Source organism: Prionailurus viverrinus, chromosome B3 (genome assembly GCF_022837055.1).
Source record: "Prionailurus viverrinus isolate Anna chromosome B3, UM_Priviv_1.0, whole genome shotgun sequence".
Lineage (NCBI taxonomy): Eukaryota > Metazoa > Chordata > Mammalia > Carnivora > Felidae > Prionailurus > Prionailurus viverrinus.
Window position 1 is genome coordinate 124,382,042 of NC_062566.1, and position 14,195 is coordinate 124,396,236.

Here is a 14,195-nt window from a genome sequence, read left to right on the forward strand (position 1 = left end):
AGTCCAAATTTGGAGGGGGGTTAAGGGGAAAAGAGTATGTCTCTGCTATGAAGAGTGTTATGTCAAAGTTGCTTTAGCCATTACAGACATATTTAGAGTTAGCCCTAATCATCCATATCATAAAGCCATAGGAAAAGTAGAAGCTGTAGTGATGAAATCTACTTGTCTTCATGAGCAGAATATTAGTTTAATCATAATAAGCATGTTATTTAACAGTTCTCTCATATGTAAAATGTGAAAAATGTTTGATTTGACTCATAGGTTGTTATAAAGATTAAATACAGTAATATGTGTAAACTGATTAACAAATCTCAGGCATAGCATCTATTACACAAGTGTTAACTACTGGTAATTTAAAATTCTTGGGGAAAATCTATATTTTCCTCATTTTACAAGGCCAGTATTATCCTGATACCAAAACCAGAGCAGAGTGCCAAAAGAAGAGAAAATCACAGGTCAATATCCCTGATAAGTATAGATGCAAAAATCATCAACAAAATATTAGAAAACCAAATTCAACAATAAAAGGTTCATACACCATGATCAAGTGGGATTTATTCCAGGAATACAAAACCTGTTCAACATCCACAAATCAGTCAATATGATCTACCCCACTTCAAAATGAAGAATAAAAATCATATGATCACCTTAATAAATGAAGAAAAGACATTTGACAAAACTCAACATCCATATATGATAAAACTCTCAAAAAGAGTTTATACAAGAAATGTACCTCAACATAATAAAGGCTTTTTATGACAACCTCATAGTTAGGATCATACTCAATGGTGAAAAGTTGAAAGCTATTCCTCTAAAATCAGGAGTAAGACAAGGATGCCCACTCTCACAACTTTTATTCAGTATAGTATTGGAAGTGATAGAGTAATTAGGCAAGAAAAATAAATAAGAAGCATCCAAATTGGAAAGGAAGAAGTAAAACTGTCACTGTCTGCAGATTACATGATATTACATATAGAAAATATATGTAGATTCTACATATGTACATATAGAAAATACAGAAAGATTCTAAAAATATTGATAGAAATAATAAATGAGTCCTGTAATGTTGCCGAACACAAAATTAATACACAAAAAATCTGTTGTATTACTACACGCTAATCACAAACCTTCAGAAAGAGAAATTAAGAAAACAATCTCATTTAAAACTTGCATCAAAAAGAATAAAATTCCTAGGGATAAATTAACCAAGGATGTGCAAGAACTGTATAATGAAAACTATAAGGTATTAAGGAAAGAAACTGAAGAAGACAAAAATAAATGGAAAGATACTCTGTGTTCGTGGATTGGAAAAATTAATATTGTTAATATGTCCATAGTACCAAAAGCACTTTACAACTTCAAAGAAATACCTGCCAAAATTCCAATGACATTTTTCATAGAAATGGAACAAATAATCCTAAAAGTTGCCAAATAGAACAAAATAGCTAAAACAGTCTTGAGAAAGAAGAACAAAGCAGGAGTGATCACACTCCCTGATTGCAAAGCAACAGTAATTAAAACAGTATGGTATTGGCAAAAAAAAAAAAAATGAGACCCATAGATCAGTAGAACAGAATAGAGAGCACAGAAAATAAAACTGTGCATATAAAGGTCAATTAATTTACAACAAAGGAGCCAAGAATATACAGTGGAAAAGGATAGTCTTCTCAATAAATGGTGTTGGGAAAACTGGAAAGACACGAGCAAAAGAATGAAACTGGAATACCATCTTACACCATACACAAAAAGAAACTCAAAATGATTAAAGACTTGAACTAAAGACCTGAAAGCATGAAACTCCCAGAAGAAAACATAGGCAGTAAACTCTCTGACATAGATCATGGCAACAGTTTTTGAGATGTGATACCAAAAGTAAAAGCAACAAGAGTAAAAAATTAATAAGTGGGACTACATCAAAGTAAAAAGCTTCTAGACAGTAAAGGAATCATCAACAAAATAAAAAGGAAATCTATGGAATAGGAGAAAATATGTGCAAATTGTATACGTAAGAAGGGGTTAATATACAGTGTATAAAGAACTTATACTACACATTAGCAAAACAAACTATCTTATTTAAAAAGGGCAGAAAATTTGAATAAGCAATTTTCCAAAGACATAAATATGGCCAGTAGGTACACAGTAAGATGTTCAACATCATTAATTATCAGGGAAATGCATGTCAAAACCACAGTATCATTTTCCACCTGTTAGAATGATTATTATCAAAATGACAATAAATGGGTGCTATTGAGGATGCGGAGAAAAAGGAACCATGTGCTATCTTTGTGGGAATGTAAACTGGTGCAGCCATTATGGAAAGCAGTATGGAGCTTCCTCAAAATATTAAATATAAAACTACCATATGATCCACCAATTTCACTTCTTGGTATTTATCTAGAAAATAAAAACTAAAAAATATACATACACCCACTTGTTCATTGTAGCAGTATTTACAACAGCCAAGATATGGAAACAACCTAAGGGTCTACTGATGGATGAATGGGATAAAGAAAGGGTGGTATGCATGTACAGTAAAATATTATTCAGTCATAAAAAAGAATGAAATCTTGCCAGTTTAGGAAACATGGATGGACCTCAAGGGCATTGTGCTAAGTGATACAAGACAGAGAAGACAAATATCATATGAGCTCTTTTATACATAGAATCTCACAAACAAACAAGCTCATAAAACAGATTGGTGGTTGCCAGAGGCAGGAGTGGGGAATGGGAGAAATGGGAGAAGGTGATCAAAAGGTGAAATAAATAAATAAATAAATAAATAAATAAAAATAATTTATTGGGGCGTCTGGGTGGCTCAGTCGGTTAGACATCCGACTTCAGCTCAGGTCATGATCTCATGGCTTGTGAGTTTGAGTCTCACATCAGGCTCTGTGCTGACAGCTCAGAGCCTGGAGCCTGCTTCACATTCTGTGACTTCCTCTCTCTCTACCCCTCCCCCACTCATGCTCTGTCTCTCTTCTCAAAAATAAATTAAAAAAAATTAAAAATTAAAAATAATTTATTTTTTTTAATTTTTTTTAACATTTATTTATTTTTGAGACAGAGAGAGACAGAGCATGAACGGGGGAGGGTCAGAGAGAGGGAGACACAGAATCTGAAACAGGCTCCAGGCTCTGAGCTGTCAGCACAGAGCCCGACACGGGGCTGGAACCCACGGACCGTGAGATCATGACCTGAGCCGAAGTCGGCCGCTTAACCGACTGAGCCACCCAGGCGCCCCTAAAAATAATTTATTGAGGTGCAAGTTTCATATAATAAAATGCAGATGCATTTTAAAAGTAGAATGCATTAACTTGATAAATATATACATCTGTGTGACCACCATAATCAACAAACAAAATATCCATGACCATGAAAAGTTCTCTCATGCTCCTTTGCAATCTACCCCTCTATACTCCAACACACACACACACACACACACACACACACACACACACACACACACTCACCCCTAGCCCTAGAAAAGCTTGATATGCTTTCTTCACTCTACTATAGTTTTGCTTATTCTAAAATGAAATAATATAACAGGTACTCTTTTCTATGTGGCTTTTTTCACTCAATGATTCACAGATTGATCCAGTTTTTACATGTGTCCTAATTTATGCCTTTAATTATTGAGTAAATTTTAATTGTATGGCTGTGCCATACTTTTACTATCCTTTCACCTACTGATGAACATCTGCTGAAACTTTTCTATGTTTTCCCTTTTAACCAATCTGTGTCTTTATTTTTTAAAAAATATTTTTTAATTTTCATGAATTTTTGAGAGAGAGAGAGAGAGTGCAAGCAGAGGAGGGGCAGAGAGAGAGGGAGACACAGAATCCAAAGCAGGCCCCAAGCTCTGAGCTGTCAGCACAGAGCCCGATGTGGGGCTCGAACTCACGGACCGTGAGATCATGACCTGAGCCGAAGTCAGACGCTTAACCGACTGAGCCACCCAGGCACCCCATTTTTTAAAAATATTTTTTAATATTTACAATCTGTGTCTTTATTATGTTTATGGTATACAACTTTGTGTCTCGCTTATTCTTCCCCACAGTGTAACAATCTCTGCCTTTTTATTGCTTTGTTCTCATCATTTCCTCTTAATGTCAATTTGTGTTATATATTTCTTATTCACTTATCTGACCTTTGTTCTTTTGTTCCTCTTTTAATACATTTTAAGATAAATTAGTATTCTCTGATATTCCATTTTATTTTCACAATTTATTGTTATATCTATCTCTTTGTGTTGAATTTTAATAATAGATCTAGGGTTTACTATAAGAATCTTTAATTTATTACATTCCACCTTTAAATAATACTGTATCCCTTCATGTATAATATAGAAATCTCACAGTAGACCTTTCTTTCTACTATCCCATCTTATATGTTATTGTCATTCATCTGACTTCTACGAAATTATAATGCCCACAATACACTATTATTACTTCCGCATTCATCAGCTATTTTTCAAAGAAATTTAAAAATGAGCCAGAAAGTTATCTTATATTTATGTATATATTTACTTTTTCTGGCATTCTTCATTTTTTTTTCTTTTTATCATATCCCTCTTAATTTCCATTAACATTTCTATTCTTGTGGGAATTCAGGCAAACATTTACTCATTTTTGTTTTCCTTAAATAATTATATAGTAGGGTGCCTGGGTGGTTCAGTCGGTTAAGCATCCAACTTCAGCTCAGGTCATATCTCACCATTCATGGGTTTGAGCCCCACGTCGGGCTCTGTGCTGATAGCCTAGAGCCTGGAGCCTGCTTCAGATTCTGTGTTTCCCTCTTTCTCTGCTCCTTCCCCACTGGTGCTCTGCCTCTGTCTCTCAAAAATGAATAAATGTTACAAAAATAAAAATAAATAAAAATAAGTAATTATACAGTTTTGTTTAAAACTTTTAAGGAAACTCAAAAAATAAAATAACATTTTCAAGAATCTCAATGCTATTTTCTATAACTGCAGCATTTTATTTTATTTTACTGTATTGTATTTTCTTTTCTTTTTCAAAATGTATATTTATTTTTGAGAGAGACAGAATGTGAGTGGGAGAGGGACAGAGAGAGGGAGACACAGAATCTTAAGCAGGCTCCAGGCTCTAAGATGTCAGCACAGAGCCTGACATGGGACTTGAACTCACAAATCAAGAGATCATGACCTGAGGGGAAGTCAGACACTTAACCCACTGAGCCACCCAGGTGCCCAGATAACTACATTTTACATTCTTACCAATTACATTCTAATTCTCTACATTCTTGCCAGCATTTGTTTTGTGATATATGTTTTTTAATTGTTTTGGTCATGTTTATTAAATTTTGAGAGAGAGAGAGAGACACAGAATGTGAGCGGGGGAGGAGCAGAGAGAGAAGGAGACACAGAATCTGAAACAGGCTTCAGGCTCTGAGCTGTCAGCACACAACCTAATGTGGGACTTGAACCAGGGAACCCCAAGACCATGACCTGAACCGATGTCAGACACTTAACCGACTGAGCCACCCAGGCACCCCTGTTTTGTGATATTTTTGATAAGAGCCATTTTGACAGGTGATATCTCATTGTGAGATATCACATTGATTTGAATTTCCCTTATATTTAGTGATATTTACCATCTTTTAATATGCCCGTTGGTCATTTGTATGTCTTCTTTGGGGCAATGTATACTCAAATTTTTTGCCCAGTTTTAATTGGGTTATTTGGGTTTGTTAGTTGGTTTGCTATTGATTTGTAGGAGTTTCTTATATATCTTGGACCCCTTATCATCTATATAATCTGAAAATATTTCCTCTCATTTTTTCAGTTGCCTTTTTTACTGTGTTCGTTTTTTATTTTGCTGTCTATACACTAAAAAATAAAGGGACATATTGTTGCAAGAAATCAAAGATGACACAAATAAATGGAAGGACATCCTAAGTTCATGGATTATAAGACTTAATATTGTTAAAATTTTCATTTTATCCAAAGTAATCTACAGATTTGATGAAATCCTTATTAATATCTCAATTTTTTACAGAAATAAAAAAATATATGAGAACTCATATAGAGCCACAAAAGACTCCAAATAGCCAAAACAATCTTGAGAAAGAAGAACAAAGCTGTAGATCTCACACCTCCTCAGTTCAAAACATATTATAAAGCTACAGTAATAAAAAGAAAACAAAGGTATGGTCTGGCATAAAGGCAGGCATATAGGTGAAAGGAAGAGAACAGAGAGCCTAGAAACAAAACTATGTACATACAGTCAAGTAATCTTTGACGAGGGTGTCAAGAATACGCCTGGGAAAAGGAGTGTCTTCAATAAATGATATTGAGAAAAATGGACAGACACATGACAATGGAGTAAAACTGGACCCTAGCACCCATACGCAAAGTCAACCCAAAATGAATTAAGGACAGACAAAAGACATCAAGCTAGAAAACTATTAGAATAAAACATAGGGGAAAAGCTTGAAAAAAACTGGTCTTGGCAATCACTTTTTGGATTTAACGCCAGAATCATGAGCAGCAAAATGATTTCAGCAATTTACAGATATTTTATGTGTCTGTATTGTATATCTTCTGGTAAACGTTATTCTGGTTTTCAACAATCTGATTTTGATGTTTTTAGTGTTTTCTATGTGTGTGTATCCTGCTTGGTGTTTATTGAACTTTTTTGATCAAGTGGGTGTATACATTTGTTAATGTTTATTTAGAGAGAGAGAGAGAGAGAGAGAGAGTGAGAGAGAATCCCAAGTAAACTTCCTGCTGTCAGCGTAGAGCCCTATGTGAGAATCCATCTCACAAACCATGAAATCATGACCTGAGCTGAAATCAAGAGTGGAATGCTTAACCAACTGACCCACCCAAGCAACCCAAGTGAGTTTATACTTTATAGCAAACTGGAAAACTTTCAGCCATTCTTTCTTTCAATATACACTCTTTTATGTTCTCTCTCAAAATTCTCTCCTTCTGTGTCTCCAATTACCTGCACATTAGACCTCCTGATATTGAACCACAGATGCATTGGGTTCATTAGGTTCAGATGTTCATTAGGTTTCAATAATTTTCTTTCTGTGTTTCATTTGAACATCTTTCAATATGCCATCATTCCTTTCACTAGACTTTCTAAAAATTTAGTTCTCTCTAAAAATTTCATTTTATTTTTTTCTATCTTTTATTTCCCTTCTATTATTTGCATATTTTCCTTTAAATCTTTGGTCCCATTTATAATATTTATAGATTTTTTCAAATATTTTTTTTTCAAATTCATCATCTGTGCCCAATAAATGGATTTTTCTTACAGTTATGGTTACAATTTGTTGCTTATTTATTTGTCACATAATTTCCTTGGAAGAAAGGGCATTGTGAATGTTACACTATTATGTTTGGATTTTTATGTATGCTATTACAAAGAGTTGAAGTCTGTTTTTATAAGGCCTTTATGTTTCTTGTTGATCAACATGATTCTTTCAAGATTTACTTTTATTTATTTAAAAAAGTAATGTTTGTTTATTTTTGAGAGAGAGAGAGAGAGAGAGAGAGAGAGAGAGAGAGAGCAAACAGGGGAGGGGAAGAGAGAGAGGGAGCCACAAAATCTGAGTCAGGCTCCAGGCTCTGAGCTGTCAGCACAGAGCCCAGTGCGGGGCTCAAACCCACAGACTGTGAGATTATGACAAGATTTATTATTAAGCCTAGTTATAGCAGCATTAAGTAGCATTTACTCTAGAGCTGAATTGCTCTTTTTCAAAGCTAATCTTTGGAGATCTCTATTAATCGCTCTAATTGATCAGTAAGGTCTTGCTGTTCTGGTTAAATGTAAATCAAACATTTTCCCAACTCTGTGTAAACGCTGGGAATATCTAACTTTTTTTCCATTTTTTTCACCTCTGCACCTGTTTACAGCCACTCAAGGGGACTACTATACAGATTTCTGAAGCTCTTCTCTATTTAGCTTCATCTTCTACAGTACATGGGTCTGCAAATTCTAACCACCTCCGCTTCTCTGACCCCCAGTCTCTGTAAGCATTGCTAATGTATTCTACTTGGGATTTCTTTCCCCCTAATGTAGTCTAAGAAGTGCTTCCAGGAAGAAACCCAAGGTGACTGCAGAGATCACAATCTTTGTTTGTCTTCTTCCGGGTATCACAGTCCTGTTACGCTTGTTGTTGAATGCCTGAAAATCTTGTCTAGTTTTTTAGTCATTAGTGGCACATGGGTTATTTCAATAATGATGAATCTATCATGACTGGAACATGAAGTCTTAGCATTTATTTTCAATGTATCATAGTGGAAATACCTTGATGTTAATTTCATAAACTTCATAAAGGTTGTAAAAAGGTATTTTGCTATGTATTCTTACTGCCTAATACTATGCCAAACATACAGTTGGCCCTCAGTATATATCTGTTGAATGAGTTAATAAGAGATACTTACTATTAAAAGAAAAAGGCCAAAACTCCTTACCAGAAGGACAGCCGCTGCTTCAAAGAATCACTTAAGACAAAGTTCCATAATCCAAGTTTGTGCATTTTTCATATTATGTACGGAACTGCTTATGGGAGGGAGACATGCATTCAAATTTGCAAATATCCCTAAATCAGGCATAGATGATGTGCTTTTGCACAAGACTAACATACAACTTACAAAAGTTAAATAGGGACACCCAAGTGGCTCAGTTAGTTAAGTGTCCAACTTTGGCTCAGGTCATGATCTCATGGTTCGTGAGTTTGAAACCTGCATTGGGCTCTGCACAGAGCCCCGCTAGAGATCCTCTATCCCCTTCTTTCTCTGCCTCTCTCTCTCTCCCTCCCTCTCTCTCTCTCTCTCAAAAATAAACATTAAAAAAACCAAAGGTTAAATAATTTTTCTGCATTAACATACAAAGAAAGTCCAAGAAGTATTTATATTAAATCAATGGTCTTGATAAGGAATACTAGCAATCCAGAGATTTTTAAGCTATCCAATCTTAATGTGTCTGGGAATCTTGAGAAAACTCTAATTCTCTCATTCATCATTAAAGATCTAAACTTACCTATTTTACCAAGTGTTGTCACTTCAATACGCCAAACAAAATCCTTATTGGTCTAGAGTTGTCCCACATAAAGTTGCCATGTTCTTACGTTTCAGTCTGAGGTCACCGAAGTCAGTCTGCCTAGGTAGACTGGTCCTATCCTGCACATGACCACTACTTTACTTCGCTAAGTCTGACAATTCAATCCTAAGGAACCTGAAAAACTCACATTGGAATTGGCTTCTTTGACTTCTGGGAACAATTCAACATTTGGCCATCATTATAGGAACCATTAGTAATTTGTGCTCTAATTAACCTTCTAAACTTTTCATAATGGTTTGTTTTGTTCTTTTTTGAATCTCCATTCATTGCTTCTTCTTAAGAATTATTTAGCTGAAACATGGTAAAAAGCTAAAATATAATTTTATTTTGTATAAATTGTTAATAAATATATTGTATGAAGAAAACATTCCTAGAAAAGCAAAATAAAATTCATGAAACTTAAGTATTAAATATGTTTTAGAGAAATTCCTATAATCAAGGATTTCAGCCAGCCAGTTACCAATTATAAGTTTAGTTTCCACAGCAGGTACAACACTAAGACGCTAAAGTCATTCAGCTTTAAGACATATGGTTTCAAGTTTTGATGCAAATCTAAAGGTGAGGCATTCTATTTGAAGAATAAAAGAAGAAGAAAAAATAAGTTTAAATTAGCCCTGAATTCAAATCAGTTCTTTGGAATGAATTTACCATCTTTATTGTTTCTTTTATTTTATACTGTCCATGACTTTCTGCATATTCTCATAGAATCACAGATCTTTCAACTTGAGAGGATCTGTAGAATGTATGCGGTGCACATGTTTCCACTCAGAGTACTTTGCACAACTGCAGATTTCTGGGCCTTTCTTTCAAAGATTATAACTCAATTGATCAGGAAAGGTCCCAATAATCTTCATTTTCAAAAGAATGACTCTAGTAAAAAGCACTGATATGGTTTAATTTTCATTTTCCGAGTAAGGAAACAAACACCCAGGAAAGTTAACTGATTAGCCCAAATTTCTATCAAAGTGAATGACAAAAAAGAAATAGGATCATGATTCTGGGTGCTGTTTTCTGTTCTACAGCTTTTTCCACTGCTTCATAAACATTTCTTCCCAAAGAGAAAACACGGTTTATACAGTATTAAATGGTAAAAACCTTTGCGATTCTGTCTTTAGTTTATATTTCTTATCAAGCTGCTCTTATTCCTGGGACATGTCATCCATGTTCTTGGTATTATTTCATATCGCCTTCCAAATCTATATCTTTCGTCCATATTTATCTCCAGTGTTCTATAATTTTATATCCAACTTCTTAATTAACTAATTTTAAACAACTTCAAATAAAACACATATAAAGCTCAACTTTTCATTAATATACATCAGACCTGTCAAACCTCATCTGCCATTATCTTTTGTTTTAGGAGACCAGATTATCAGTACACCCATATAGGAAATCCAGAGGCCTGAGACTCATTCTGGATACTCTTTCTCACTCACCTACATATCCAACAATTAACAAATTATTTTATGTATGGTTAAATTAATTAAACATGGAGGCCAACAGACTGAGGTGGTTTTACTACCCTAGCCGCCTATGTAAATAAACTAAAACCTAAGCCTCTAAATGCTTCAAACTAGGAAATCAAAACCTAGTCAGCCAATCAAAATACGCCTGCTCAGCTTTAGGTTTTCATAACCCAGCTCCAAAACTTCCCTTTGCCCCATATAAGGAAAGGAACTCCACTATAACCTGTGTTTGCCCAGCATAACTTCCTTGCTCCTGCTCATTTTTGTCTATAGAACATTCTTTCCTCATATGACACTTTGAAGCTCCTGATTCCTTAGCCATTAATTAAAACCAACTAGATCTGAAATATATGTGTCTGTGAAATTGTCTTTTAACAATATTTCACAAGTCTGTTCAGATCATCCAACAAACCTGAGTCCATGAAAAGAACATCTTACTTGTTGACAACCGCAAGTTATTTTTGAAATGACTGCCTTCAGCATTGTTCTCCTCCAGTCTATTCTTCACACTGTTGAAGATAAACCTTCTGAAAATGCAAATCTGATCATGTCAAACGTTCCAATGTCTTCTCATTGTCCTTGAGATATATTCTAAAAATGCCGCTTAATTTACGGAGCCCCACTTAATCTATGCCTACTTTCAATCTCGATATAATGCAATTCTGTTTTTTTTTTTTACTTTCCATGTTCCAGTCATACCGGAACCACTTTTTGATCATCCAAAAGGACTTAAATAGAATTACAACTGTATTTGAGAAATAAAATTAATTTCCTCTTGTTAAACATTAACCCAAGGCCAATATAATTTCATTTGCCATTATTTCCTTTTTATTCTACTTAATGTCATTTGTAAATTGCCCTGTTCTTGACTTTATACCATTTGTTTTATAAAGAAATACTCTAAATTTTGGTTGTATTTTTCAAATACTATTAGCACACTCAAATGGATAGAAAACAATTTTAAATGGTTATTTTAAAACAATTATTTTAAAATAGAATTTACTGGTTTGACCAAAAGTCTTGAGGTAATGAAAAGAAAGTTTAAAATATCACTTTCAATTATTGCAGTAATCTGTTACAATATTTAGGAATATCGTTAGCTTAGTTATTTACAATGGTATGCCATAAAATAATTTATCTTTTAAGAAATATTTGTTAATGTTCTATTTTAATGATTAAAACTCAACATAAAACGATTCTTATTGAATCCTTAATCTTTAATCTTTATTGTCATTGTCATTGTCAATCCTTAATCTGTAATCTAATATTGTCAGCTGCTTTGGCCCTCTTAACTGCTTACTGTGTTGTGCACTAACATGTTTACGTGACCGTATTCAAAACGTTCAGAAATTGTGCATTACTCCTGCTGCTCACAATCCATCTCCCTTTTCCTCTCTTGGTGAGGAACTGGGCTCACACTTTCTGCCATGGGTCCTCTGTAAATCGGCTCTGGTCTTGGCACAATTAGGAAAGCGTTTTATGAAACAAACTCCTCCTAAGAAAGAGGTGGATATAGATTACAGCCATTCACCGAGTGAGAAATTTTATTTTTTTGGCAACCAAGGGAAACAATTCTGTTCCTTTTATTTGTTAATAGTATTGCCAGAGTGGTAGTGGTGGGAAATTTTCTCTAAACATTTGGAGCTATTCTAATTAGACAGAGGATGTCTCCTGCCATAAAACACTGATTTTCTGATTCTTCATGAGGGTGTCATTTAATTCCCTACTTGGCTACAAACTGCAGGTCTTTGAATCAATTTTTATCCTAGTAGTGGTCCTTCTGGTTTGCAATAGGCCTGCTGCCCAGCTTGTTTTCTAAGCAGGTGGTTAGGCATCGGATCCCATTTGACAATCTAAATAGCAATCAGGAAGAAGAGCTAAGAAAAAATCTCTATGTCGCACAGTAACTTCTTGGGTCTTGAGAGTTGTGAAGTTAGTGAAAGCATTATAAAGAAAAAAAGAAGAAGAAAGAAAAGCAAGGAGTTATAACAAAACCTGTTCAGCAAAGGATCAAAGAAAACGGTGAAACTAAGGAGAAATGAGGTGAAGGAAAGAATATTGGGATTTAATTTTGCCTATACCAAGTATGCACTGATTTGAAAGAGCAAAAGCTTACAACAAATTAGGGATTAGCATGGATTTGTATTGTCTTTTTGGAAAACTAAAAGTATCTAAAAGTTCTAGCTACATGACCCCATCCCAAAGTCTAAAGAATGAGCATTTTGCCTTTCAGATGGCCACACCATACTGGGTAAAAGGTTGATACTGATGTGGGTAGCATTTGACATCACAACCATGTATGATGCCCAAACAACTATGATAACACAATTGAAAAGAAAAAGTAAGGCAAACCAAAAGATTTTAATAAACAAAATTTCTCTCTTAACTATGTGATTTTGGTGCCATACCAAAATGGAGGTATGCCATTTCCACATACCTCCAATTTCTTTGGAATTTGAACTCCCCTTAGGATGATGTCCACACGACTTTTTAAATCTAAGTACATATAGTCTGTTGGATTTAGACCACAGTCGAATCTAAAGGTGTAATATAGACTCATGGAATTAATTCCATGTAAGATTTTTGTGGTCTTTCCCCCAGATATTTGATACCATCAACATTAAATAAAAAGAAACACCATAGATGATAAAAAGAGCCAGAATTAAACAATAGCAAATAAAGGTGTTCTTATTTTCAAAAACATGAGCTGTGTTTTGCCCCATTCCATGCTATCCCCAAAAAGTCCTATGACAAATCCATCTTGCAGGTTCAAAACAGCTGATCCATTCTCAAAATTACCTCAAATCCAACGAAGAGTCATAATTTCATTTCCTTCTTTCTTGGTCACATTCAAATCCTAGGTTCCTTGTTTTTCATTCTTCATAAATTGATAGTTTCCAAGGAGTCTGCCTCTTCTTTTCCTTTATTTACCTTCTCTAAGAAATCATGTTTGATCTCCTAAACAGTTAATAATCTATTGGCTCAGATTAATATGTCTTTCAAGAGTAAATAGTGTTCTAATGAACCCTCCCTTCTCTCCTGGATTGGTATCTTTCTGTTCTCTTGACTCTTTTAGGTAGGTGTGTCTAATGTGCTATTTATCTTCTCATTTCTGGACAAAATGTGTCAATAATACATGAAAACTCAGTTCACCTAGATGTCACAATAAAGAGACCCTGCTGGAGGAGGCACTGATCTCCTATTCAAATGGAGCCAGAGCTCCGTAGAGTAGAACATGGCATTCTGGCACAAGAATCTGCTGTTATCTTCAATATGTGGAAGTGTCTCACACCTCTCCATCTAAACAAATGGCCCCAGCTAAACTCTGATGAATTTACTATAGGCTTTGCAAACCTGAGAGGAGAAGAAAAATAATTCTGAAAACAAGAGGAAGGAGTATGATCTATGAAGGACCAAGCAAAACCTCTTGAGGACAATAATACTGTAAGAACACCACTATGCAATATGTGAATTTGCTAAATTGGCACCAAGATTTGCTCAGCCTCATTAAGGGAACAAACTGATCTGCAATAAGGGAATCCCTCTGGTGTAGTTTTTATCAGGCCCCATTTAGTAAGTCTTCAGTGAAGAAGGTTTGATTCTAGGCAAATGGATGAATTGTTCTCAAACT